The sequence below is a fragment of the Cupressus sempervirens genome, chromosome 5 (assembly GCF_028749045.1).
Source record: "Cupressus sempervirens isolate cs-2001-9-10 chromosome 5, ASM2874904v1, whole genome shotgun sequence".
In the NCBI taxonomy this organism is placed as follows: Eukaryota; Viridiplantae; Streptophyta; class Pinopsida; order Cupressales; family Cupressaceae; genus Cupressus; species Cupressus sempervirens.
In genome coordinates, this window is record NC_143122.1 from 189,045,215 (window position 1) to 189,058,314 (window position 13,100).

The following is a 13,100-nucleotide window of genomic DNA, read 5'->3' on the forward strand; positions in this document are numbered from 1 at the left end:
CCTCAAGCAATGAAGGTTGGAATTCTCAAGAGTATGTTCTCCTTCCCAAGTTGCATCCTCTAGTGGTAATCCTTTCCATTTGACCAAATGCTCTGTGATGCTCCTATTTCTCAACCTTTTCTCTCTTGTATCCAAAATCTCTTCTGGTATCAAAACTAATTTCCCTTCATCATCAAGAGGTGGTAATTCTTTAGATACTATGGTTTGCTGGCCTAGAACCTTCTTTAAGCAAGATACATGAAAAATATTATGTATTTTGCTGTTTGGTGGGAGCTCCAATTCATAAGCTACCTCTCCTACCTTCTTGATGATTTTATAAGGCCCATAGAACCTTGGCTTGAGTTTCTCTCCCCCACTTCTCTTCAAGGTGCTTTGCTTATATGGCTGCAACCTAACAAATACCAAATCTCCCACCTCAAAAGATCTTTCAATCCTTTTCCTGTCAGCATATATCTTTTGTTGGTTTTGTGCATGTTGTAGATTATCCTTGAGGGACCTTATTATGTCTTGGCTTTGCTTGATGAAATCACTTGCTGCGGGTACTCTGCTATCGAAAAGTATTAGATCAACAAAGGAAAGGGCATCGTAACCATAAAGAGCACGAAAAGGAGGCATACCAATAGACATGTGATGAGATGTATTGTAACAATACTCCCCTAGGTGTAACCATTTCACCCAAGCATGTTGTTGATTTGAAACATAGTTCCTCAAATATCCTTCTATCCATTTATTAACTATCTATGTTTGTCCATCTGTTTGAGGGTGATAGCTAGTACTGGGAGTGAGTTCAGTTCCTGCCAAATGAAAGAGCTCCTTCCAAAAAGAGCTGAGGAATCTACTGTCCTGGTCACTAACAATGTTTCTAGGCAAACCATGTAATCTAAAAATTTCCTTGAAGAACAATTCGGCCACTTGTGATGCCTTGAAATCAGATGTGATAGGAAAGAAATGTGCATACTTAGTTAGTCTATCTACCACCACATATATGCAATCCTTACCTTGAACCTTGGGCAACCCAGTGATGAAATCCATGGAAATACTTTCCCATTTTTGTTCAGGAATAGGAAGTGGCTGCAACAACCCTGCAGGAAAATTTTGCTCACTCTTGCTTTGTTGGCATACCATACATTCCTTAATGTGTTTAAGGACATCCTCCTTCATACCCTTCCATGAAAACCGCTCTCAAATTTGCCTGTATGTCTTGAAGTATCCCTGGTGACCAGCCAAAGGTGTGTCATGAAAGGCCCTCAATATCCTCTCCTTAGTTTTTGACCCTGGCACTAAGAAGATCCTGTTCTTGTAATAAATCAATTCATCAACAAACTTGTACCTATTATCATCCACTAACTTATCCAAAATATTGGTGGCAAATGAATCTTTAGCATACTCTAAAATTATGGAGACTTTCCAATCAGCAGAGATAGATGATAAGGAACACAAAGTGGGCTTTCTTGAGAGAGCATCAGCAACCACATTATTCTTTCCTTTCATGTATTCAATATCAAAATCATAAGCTTGCAATTTGCTTACCCATTTTTGTTGATGATCATTCAAATCCCTTTGGTTCAAGAAGAACCTGAGGCTATTATGGTCTGTCTTTACAATGATTCTCCCACATACCAAATATTGTCTAAACTTATGAAGTGCATGCATGATTGCCAACATTTCCTTATCATAGATGGAGTACCCTTTCTCTGATTGATTTAATTTTTGACTCTCAAAGGCTATTGGATGTACCCTTTGAGTTAGGACAGCCCCTATACCTTCTCCCGAAGCATCACATTCAACAACAAAAGGTAAAGAGAAATCTGGAATTGCAAGCACAGGGCATGAACTCATTACCTCCTTAAGCTTATCAAATGTTTTTTGTGCCTCTTCTGTCCAAACAAAAGCTCCTTTCTTTGTCAAATCAGTCAAGGGGGCAGCAAGCTGAGAAAATCCCTTGGCAAATCTCCTATAGTAGCTACACAACCCGAAGAAACCTCTCAACTGTGTAAGATTAGTGGGTGGAGGCCAATCCAAAATTGCCTGGATTTTTGTTGATCAACCTGTACTCCTTTAGAGCTTATAATATGTCCCAAATATAGGATCTCTGTCAAACCAAACTCACATTTAGATAGCTTAGCATAGAAGGATTGCTGCTCCAAGATTCCCAAAACAGTGTCTATGTGCTTTAGATGCTCTTCCCATGTTTTACTGTATATCAAGATATCATCAAAAAATACCAAAACAAATTTTCGAAGATGGTGACTGAATACCTTATTCATACAAGATTGGAATGTTGCTGGTGCATTAGTGAGTCCAAATGGCATAACAAGAAATTCAAAGTGCCCATAGTGACATTTGAAAGCAGTCTTTTCCACATCTTCACTCCTCATTCGGATTTGATGGTAGCCTGATCTTAAGTCAATTTTTGAGAAGTATACAGCACCATGTAACTCATCAATGAGTTCATCTATGCGTGGTATGGGATACCTATTTTTTATGGTCTTCTTGTTTAGAGCCCTGTAGTCTATACACATTCTCATTGTACCATCTTTTTTCTTGACAAGTACCACAGATGATGCAAATGGACTAGAGCTAGGCCTTATGAATCCCATGTCCAGGAGTTCTTTAATAGTTTTTTCAATTTCTTCCTTATAACCTCTTGGATGGCGGTATGGGGTTGTTATAACTGGTTTGGCACCCTGTTCTAACTCTATGACATGCTCAAAACCTCTATCTGGTAGTAATCCTGGAGGCAAGTCATTGAAAACTATACTATGCTTATCAAGAATATTTTGAATTTCAAAATGGAAATTACCTTGATTCTTGGGAGAGCTTGTTGGTTGGATTATGACTCCTGCTGCCCATGTTACTTGTCCTCTTCGAAAAGTCCTCTCCATCCTCTTTGCAGAGACCGCCTTAGGTGCTCCATTCGATAACCCTCTCAATATGACTTCTTTCCCATTGGAATGAAATTTAAACTCCATAGTTTGATGGTTCATGTAATAGCCTCCGATAGAGTGCAACCATTGAACACCCAATACAAGATCTGTCTCCCCAATACCAACCACATAGAAGTCATCACATAACTCATAATCTCCTAAGGTCATCTTGAGTTGTTTCACCACCCGTGTGCAAGGCATAGTGAATCCATCAGCTACAGTAACATTGAATCCCTCAAAATCTTCTGCTTTAAGCCCTCTTTTCATGACAAATCCCTCATCAATAAAATTGTGAGTTGCCCCACTATCAAGAAGAACAGTCAACCTTTGCCCTACTAGTACCCCTCGAATTCGGAAGGGATGGTATCTTGGGACTCCTGATAATGCTGCTAAAGTGCCATCCTTGCTGATTTCTTTTACTTTCTCTTCTTCTACGTCCTCCTTAGTATCATGAAATTCCTCATGCTCATTTGAATCAGATTCTGAAGCAACTTCAATATAGTGCACTTGACCTTTCCCCAAACATCTGTGTCCTGGAACCCATGGTTCTCTACAAGTAAAACAAAGCTTTTTCCTTCGTAATTCACTCCTAGTCTCTTCATCTACCTTCTTTTTTGCCACATTTGTCACATCTTTTGGTGGTAGTGTTGGAAAAGTCTTTTTCTGAAAATTTCCCTTATGTTGCCAAAGATTTGGGGGTTTTTGATTAGTGATTGATTTCATAGGCACGCAAGTTTCAAGTTGCAAGCTTCTTTTGATAGCTTCCTGTAAGGTTGAGGGTGAGAAAGCCTTAACCAAACCCTTAACAGAATCTTCTAAACCATCAAGGAAAAGATAAATGATCCTCTTTTCACTCATATCAGGTACCATAACAGCCACTTTTTGAAATTCTTCTATATACTCATTAACTGATTTGGTTTGCTTCAACTTTGACAATTCTTTAAAGTACTCTTCATAATCCTTGAGGTCAAATCTATCTATCACCCTTTGACTGAAATCTTCAAATGTAGTTACCTGATCGTGACCTTGAGTAGTCATTCCATGATACCACCAATCATAGGCTGCATCTTCCAAGTGTAGACTTGCAAATTGAATAGCATCACTCTCTTTCATGGGGTGAAGTGTGAAGAAAGTTTGTAATTTTTGTAGCCATGCTCTAGCTGAAATTTTATTTGTTCCATCAAAAGTAGGCGCTGTAAACTTGCTTATTTTATTTTTGAGCTCTCTTCCACTTGTGTCATGCTCCCTCCTATTCTCTTTCTTGGGCATCAAAGCGTTCATCATATCCACATATTCTCTAAAAGGAACTGAACTACGAAAGTCATCATCTAAGCCATTGTAAGTAGCTCTTAATGTAATCAAATTACCTGTAACCTCTTCCATTAGATTAATGGCTGGATTTGGTACTGGTGGCTCATCTGCAGGCAAGAAAATGGATTTGGTTGATTTAGATGGTGTGGATCTCCCATTTCTCGGCTCCTCTGAAGTGCTCCCTTTCTCATTAATAGATGCAATTCCTTGTAATTTTTCTGTCAATATCCGCAAAGCCTCTCTAGTTTCTGCCAAACCATCCACTGTTTGCTTCTGAGTATTTTGGATGTCTTGGAAGAATTTCTTTGCCATCTCATCTGGATCAGCCATACTTTTTTCTTCCTTGGATTTTGTACTTTTGCTTTCAACTGGGGGTTTAATCAAAATTTCTTTATTCTTTTCTCGCTGCAAATATCTTTTTTCTCTTTCACTTAGTTGCATGCAATCATAAAATATGACATGCAAGATCTGGGTAGTTATCAAAACTTGACATGCAACTTCTACAAACCCTCAGGCTGGCAAGATCATGGCTCTGATACCACTGAAATGTCCCTTTACTGATTTTTTATGATATTTCCAGCCTCAAATCAGAACTTTAAAATCAAACAACCAATATTACAAAGATTGAAAACCCAAATTCAAACCAAAAAAACAACCCCGAAAACACCCAAATCGGCACTATTCAGCACAAGGGAAAACTCTGTATGAGCATGCACATGGAATGGCTTCAAACTCCCATCCTTAGCCTTCCTGGAAACCTACAAACTCCCGTTCTTGGGTCTCCTTCTCCACAGGTTTGGCAGCCTCTGAAGAACAACAAGAAAATTATCAAGAATCAAGATGTAGAATGAGCCCAAAATGCCTCCAAACCCCTTTTAAAGAGGGCATAACCCTAACTCACGTCCAAGAGGGGTTAATAAAATATAATTTAATAATAATTTTTATTTATTAGTCCATTGGTTTCCAAAGATTAACCCTTTTTTTCGAAATTTCACCTTTTTGGAGCCTGCCTGCCTTAACAAAGTTTATTTTTTTTAATTATTTGAATAGGGGACATGACACTTGTAAATCATCCATGTCAATGATTTCATGCACAACATGGTTAGGGTTAAGGTTGAAAACCTCAAGGAATAGCTCAGGGCAAACCCTAAAAAGATTGACTCCAGAATGATTTTTTACCCATCCCATAATAGGATCATATTTCTTTGCCAGATCCATCAATAAATCACTATCAAAGAAAACTGTGGGGACTGTTAATTTACCAATATCAAACTCCCAAACATTGCTCATAGGAGTGTCCAGTTTCTGCTCTAAAAACCATTTCTTAAACAACTCCAGACCCACAATGGAAACTTGGGCATCTCTTACCCAATTAGCTTTGTCATAAAAACCCTCTGCTACAACTATTCTCGGATTTTTTGGAATGAGCTCACTCCGCTCAGTTATTTCATGCACTGATAAGGGAAATTGTTCAAGAAAGTCATCATGCACAAAACGTTTCAAATAATCTGTTTGCCTAGTAAACTATTTTCGAGGAGGCATTTTGAATAAAACCTAGGAATTTCACAACAGTAGACACTTTAAAATTTCTTAGAAAGTCACAGAGTACTTACTCACCAGAATTTGTGCTTCTGCACTATGTGATATCTTTTGCAATTTTATTGGAGTGTTAACTAAGAATTTTCGTGCCCTGGCTCTAAAATTTTTGTATCCCCCTAATGTTCTCTCTACGCTTTAGTGGTTCATTAATGGTCAAATCATGGGCTTTTTTTTTTTACATTGAAATCGCACGCATAAGGTCTAAATCATATTTACTCTTAGTAACCATTACCTCCAATTTGCACCCAATTTTGAATCCCATCTATAGATTTTTACCAGATCAGACGGTTCTGATTTAAAAAACAACAAGCTTGATGACCCTTTTAAAACAATGCTATGCATCACAAATCTGCTTCCCCGCACTATTTAAATTCCTTGCATCTTAGAATTGTGAGGAAGCTTCATTCGTTGATCAAGACAAGATCAACGATCAAACTAATCCATTTTTTAATAAAAACCAGTCAGCTATACTGACCAATAAGAAATCGCCATATGAGCTCATGTCGTCTAAAAACATTCCACTCCAACATATCCCATATCCTTTTTAGAGAAAGCAAGTACCTGGCATCATTCAGTCCATGTGTCATGCTAGCATATTCCTGCTTTCCTTATCTAACGAGCATCTTAAAATTGCGGGTATGTGCTGGCCTTTGATCTTTGATAGATCAACAATGATACTAATTTTACCCTACAAGGCATCTGAGCAAAAACTTTAGACCGTCACCATGGACATGTTTCTGTAGGGTGCATTCTTACTTTGTTTAAATCATGTGCAGCTTTAAATTGCAAGGAAGCGTCTACCTCTAATCTTGATATAGATCGACGATCACACAATTACCAAACTTCTCATCCGACGAATCCTTTTGAATGGCCCAATTTTGTTACACATCATCATTTTCATTATAGCCTAACACAAGATGCAACACATAATTGCCATATCTGGTCCCACCTTGCCACTTGTTGAGCTGTCGCTTGCTCGCATAATTTAAATCTTGAGCAAGTCCATATTGCAAGAAAGCAATATTCGTCAATCTACCTCAGATCGATGGTAGACCACCCTGCATCTACTTTAGTACCTCATCAGTTCTGCCAATGAATAGGAAAATGCCACCTGGCCTAGGGCATCTACTTTATCATGGAAAATAAAGGCATTCCTTGTGCTACTTGCCCTCTTTTTGCTTCCCTATATTATTTAAACAGCTGGCATCTGGAGATTGTGGGAAAGCGAGAGCCATTGATCTAATCAAGATCAACGGGGCTGAAAAATATTTCAACTTGGCATCTTTTTAAAATAGAATATCACAATTAAAGCACATGAAAGGTTTATCACAAGGATTAAAATGTATTCTGATGCGAACAAAACATTAGGATACAACATCCTGCCAAAATATTTGATATAATACCTTTTAAAAAAATTGAAAACTAGGGCAACACAAAACAAAGGTATAAGGGTTTTTCACACACTTAGGGCTTTTTATGGATAATTTGAGAGACAAACCCTAAGAATTTAAAAGGATAATAAAACACATGGAATAGGTCACAATCAGGGTAATCTAAAAATATTCAGGATTGCATGAGATAAAATCGTAATCTGCAAAAAATAAAAAAATCAACTAATTTTTCATCCAAATATTAAAAGCTTTTCTATATTGCGAAAAATTAGACCAACAGTATCCAACAATCTCCCTCTTTGGCATTGATGGTAACACAACATATCATAGTAGAATAAAATTAGAAAACAAGTCTTTTTCTAATAGAATATTTCTCCCTCTTAGATTTTATGCCACAAACTTCTCAAATACAACAATTTCCCTCTATGAAGGAATTACATATCTTCTTTTCAAACATCAAACTTTCCACAAACAATTTCAAATTTCAAAAAGATATGATAGTATACTCTCTCCCTCTTTAACAACACATGCCAAAGACAACACAAATCAAATGAATAGAAATGTACCTTATGTACCAATTCATATGCAATATTTCCATAACTATACTGCATCAACTAAAAGATCTTCAACTTGATACCTTTTGTTGCATCACTAAAACTTCATTTTAGTGAGCTTCAGATAGGGTAATGACCCCTAACTTACCTCTTCGATACAAGAATGCATCCTTAGGTAAAGGCTTGGTAAATATGTCAAAAAAAATTTCCTTTGTATGGACATATTCCAATCTGGTCTTCTTATCCTGCACCAATTCTCTGACAAAGTGATACTTTATTGCAATATGCTTGGTTTTTAAATGCATCACTAGATTTTTAGATATGTTGATTGCATTTGTTTTGTCACAAAATATAACAATAGGTTTTTTTATTTCCTCCTTCATGTCTTCCAATAACTATTTGAACCAAATAATATTAGAACAATTTACTATTGTTGCAACATACTCTGCTTCTATTATGGATTGGGATGTGCAATTTTTCTTTTTACTTGTCTAAGAAACCAACCTCTTTTCAAGAAAGAATGTTCCTCCACTTATACTCTTTCTATCTTCAATGTTTCCTACCCAATCTGCATCAATAACCACTTACAACTCCAAATTACCTCCAAATTTGTACCATAATCCATAATCTTTAGTGCCTTTCAAGAATCTCATAATCTTTTTGATTGCCATCAATTGATTTTCTCTTGGTTTTGCTGAAAATCTTGCACAATATCTGGCCTTGTATGAACTACATATTGCAACTTTCCAATCATTGATCTATATAATGTCTGATCTACCTCCTTTGATTCATCATCCTTGGTAAGCTTTAGTCCAATACACATAGGAGTCCCAACTGGTTTACAATCTTCCATTCCAAACTTTTTGAGTATTTCCTTGATGTATTTAGACTGATTGATGTAGATATCATTCTTACTCTACTAAATTTGAAGACGAACAAAAATTTTTATCTCACCAAACATTGACATCTCAAATTCCTTGTTCATTTGCTCTGAGAATTCTTTGCATAGATTATCATTTCCTATGAACAAAGTGTCATCCAAAAATATTTTTTCCAAAAAAATCTTTTTATCTAGTCCTTCCTTGATATACAAGCTATTATTATCATTAGTTCTTTGAAAATCAATATGAATAAGATAGTTATGCAATATTTCATACCATGCTCTAGGGGCTTGTTTCAAACCATACAATGCTTTTTGTAATTTATAGACCATGTCCTTCCTATCTGGGTCTACAAAATCTTTAGGCTACTTAATATAGACTTCTTTATCTAGTATACCATTGAGAAATGTATATTTGACATCCATTTGATAAACCTTAAATCCATTGTATGTAGCATATGTAAGTAAGGTCCTGACACCTTCCAATCTTGCAAGAAGAGAAAAAGTCTTTCCATAGTCTATTCCTTCTTCTTGAGAGTATCCTTAACATACTAGTCTAGCTTTGTTCCTTAATACCTTACCATCTTCATTCACTTATTTCTGAATACCCATTTGGTTCCAATCACATTTTTTTCTTTAGGCCTAGTTATAAGATTCCATGTTTTATTTTTTTCTATCTGTTATGTTTCTTCGTTTATAGGCTCAATCCAACTTTCATTTTTTAATGCATTTTTGACATTTCTAGGTTCAAAATTAGCAAGTAATCAAGTACCATTTAACTTACTTCTTGTCATAGTGCCTTCAAATTTGTCTCCAATAATCTGATCTAGTGCATGATGTCTCCTGACATACTTGGCTAATACAAGTTCCTTGCCTTTTAAATGAATTACATTATCATCCTCTTGCATTTCAACTTTAGGTTCTAGCTATTCTATCTGCTACTTGGGTCCTTTAGACTTGGTAGGCATTGGCTTAGTAGCATTTGAATGTGACTCAGTTTCCTTCAACTAAGTTTGAACTTCTTGCAACTCGGTTACTGAGGACTTGAGAGTAGAAGATTCTTGATTGATAGATGTATCTAGTACTGTATCAGGCTCAATGAAAACAAATCCCCTCTAATCTTCTAGTTCCTTTATTCTTTCTTCTTCAATCCTCTCTACAAATCATCAACTTTCACATGTGCACTTTCTATGACTTTGTGAGTAGACAAATTCAAACATCTATATGCTTTACTCTTGCAAGAATATCTCAAAATATTCCTTCATCACCCTTCACGTCAAATTTAAATTTCTAGATTATTTCAAAATATAACATTTTCTTCCAAATACTTTTAGGTAAATTACATTGGGTTTATAGCCATACCATAACTCATAGGGGGTTTTGAATGAGTCCTTCTTTAGCTATACTCGGTTCAAGGTATGGAATTCAGTGCTGATAGCTTCCTTCCAGTATTTGATAGCAATATTCTTTTTAATCATTAAGGTTCTTGCATAGTACATGATAGATCTATTCCTCCTTATAGTTATTCCATTTTTTTCGAGAGTTCTAGGGGCTAATACCTATCTTTTGATCTCTCTTTCAATGCAAAAGTTATTGAACTCATGGGAGATGAATTCACCACCTCTATCTAACCTTAAGCATTTTAGTATTTTACTTGTTTCCTTTTCTACTCTAGCCAAATACCACTCAAACTTCTCAAATTCTTCTAATTTTTCTCTTAGGTACATGATAGTCATCATTCTTGAGTAATCATCAACAAAAGGAATGAAGAAATATTCTTCAGTATAGGTCTCAATTTTAATAGGTCCACACAAATCAGTATGCACAATTTTCAATACTTCTTTAGACTAATAGTTCTTACTTTTAAACTAGTTTTTCCCATCTTACCAATCTGACGGTTCTTGCATAGACCATCATCAGGTTTCTTTATACTAGGAATGCCTCTTACTTTCCTAAATTTTCTTATTTTCACTAGGTTATCAAAATTCACATGAAAGAACCTTCTATGCCATAACCAACTTTTTTCAACTTGAGCAATAAAACATGAACATTCATCAAGTTCAAGATAGAACAAATTACCCTTTGTCTATATCCCTGACCCAATCAGCTTTCCTTTGTCATCTACCAATCTTGCTTTCCCATGCATTAATTCCACTTTGAATCTATTATTGAGTATTTGTGCCACACTCAATAGATTTTTTTTTAGTCCTTCAACCCAATAGGCATTATTACATACAATTTCTTTGGTTAGTGAGATTCTTCCTCTTCCTTTTATTCAACAAGGTTCATTATTACCAAATCTCACACTACCACCATCATAGTCTTCAAAATATTCAAAACTTCTTTTATCACCGATCATATGATGAGAACAACTGTTATCTATGATACATGTATCATTTTTTCTCACATGAGATATAAGTGCCATTTCCTCATCATTATTAGATTCATCTTTCACAACAATGTAAACAATTTCATCTTCTTCATCATTAGAATCATTAGAATCCTTAGCCAAAAAACATGTTTTCTTACCTTTGTCCTTGAATGATATGAAATCTTTCTTGCCATTGCATTTGTGACCTTTCTTCTCATCCTTGTTTTTCTTACTTGTACACCTAGCAATAATATGTCCAATTTTCTCACATAAAAGATAGATTAGAGGAACCTTACCTTTGTATTTCCCTTTGCCTCTAGAATATTTCCTTCTAAGAAGAGCTTCAACCACCTCAAGATCACTATTTCAACTCTGTTCTAATTCTTCTTCACTTTCTAACTAATAATCCTTTATCTTCTTGCCTTTCTCCTTGAGTGAAAGCTTGGCTTCAAATATTGATTCAATGTTCTTGGAAGCTAGAACATAGTTGTCATACTTATCTAGCTCAAATGAAGTCAATATTCCTACTATGGCTTCTAAATTTATCTTATGATTTTATTCATATCTTCTTTCTTGAATTGTATAGACTCTAATTGTATAAATGGGAAGTAATGTTCTACGAACTTTACGTACAATTGTTTCCTCCTTAATGTCTCCTTCAGAAGATTTGATTGCACTGACTACTACTTTGACTCTTTCAACATATTTAGCAATGTTTTCATCCTCTCTCATCCTCATTTGATCAAATTATCCTATTGGAATTTTCGCTTTAGCTTTTCTCACATTATCATCACCTCCATAGATATCTTTCAGCTTCTTCCACATTTTAAAGGTAGTTTTGTAGTTCTTGACATCATCAAATTCTTCATAGCTTAGGGTAGATCCAATGTCTATCATCATGGTGTTATGAGTCTTCTTCTCAACAATGTCATTAGCAAATAATGTGCCAAAAGGAGTTACATATGCTTCATCAAGATATTTCAATCCTGTATCTCCAATGGAAGCCAGATGGAGTCTCATGAGACCTTGCCAGGACGAAAAGTTATCCCTATTAAGCCTTGCAATTTCCCTTTTGTAAGACATCCTAATATTTAGCTTAGATCCTTGAAATTCTTCCTAAAAGCACCAAAAAGATCTGATACCAATTGTTGGAAATATAGACGAAGTAATTGAGTAGGGGGGTGAATCAGTTACCACAAAAATAAATCCATAGATCCCTTAGATGTCTTATAAAACTAGTTATTGTTGTCACTCAATAGCCACATAGAAAAAAGAAATTGTAACTTGGTAGACATACTATGTGTTAACTTATTACTAATCTTTAAGCATTCACAATTATTAATATGCATGCAAAAGAAGTAACATCAACACAAGAGACACCTGATTAAATGTGGAAACGCAATATGGGAAAAACCACCAAGTAACTAGCTACCAATTTTCACTCTTCTAAAGTGAGTCTTGTTAGGAGCCAACCCTGTTGAAGATTACAAAACACACTATTAGGTGTGATCTTGTTAGAGGATTTATTCACCCTGCTAGGAGTGGTCTTGCTAGAGGACTTTAGAACAATTCAATGAAACTATTCACCTTGGTAGAGGATTTACAAAATGGCTGTTAAACCAACTCTATTAGGAGATTTAGAAATTACTTCTGCAATTGTGAGAAAGTAACAATGAGTGACCTAAATGAGATGTAACTGAACTTTGTTAATACAGATCACAGTTCTAATTCACTAGATCCTCTCTAATTGAATACAACTTTGCTACTCCTCAAGGATATCTGATCCTTCTTCAAAAATTTCTCACACTTCCTTCACACAATCAACTCACTTCCATACTCATTCATTCATCCATAGTGTTGAATTCATTGCTTGAAATTTTATTTATACCTTATAAATTATCAAGTCAACTCATTTACAAGTTGCAATTACCAATAATCATTACATCATTCGACTACAAACATTATATGAAATAATTAAACTTTATTTCCCAAAACAATGAAATCCTTCATTGGTCGCCCCTGCTTGGTAAAAATTGCTCCAAAAATGATTTCCAGTGTTAACCAAGT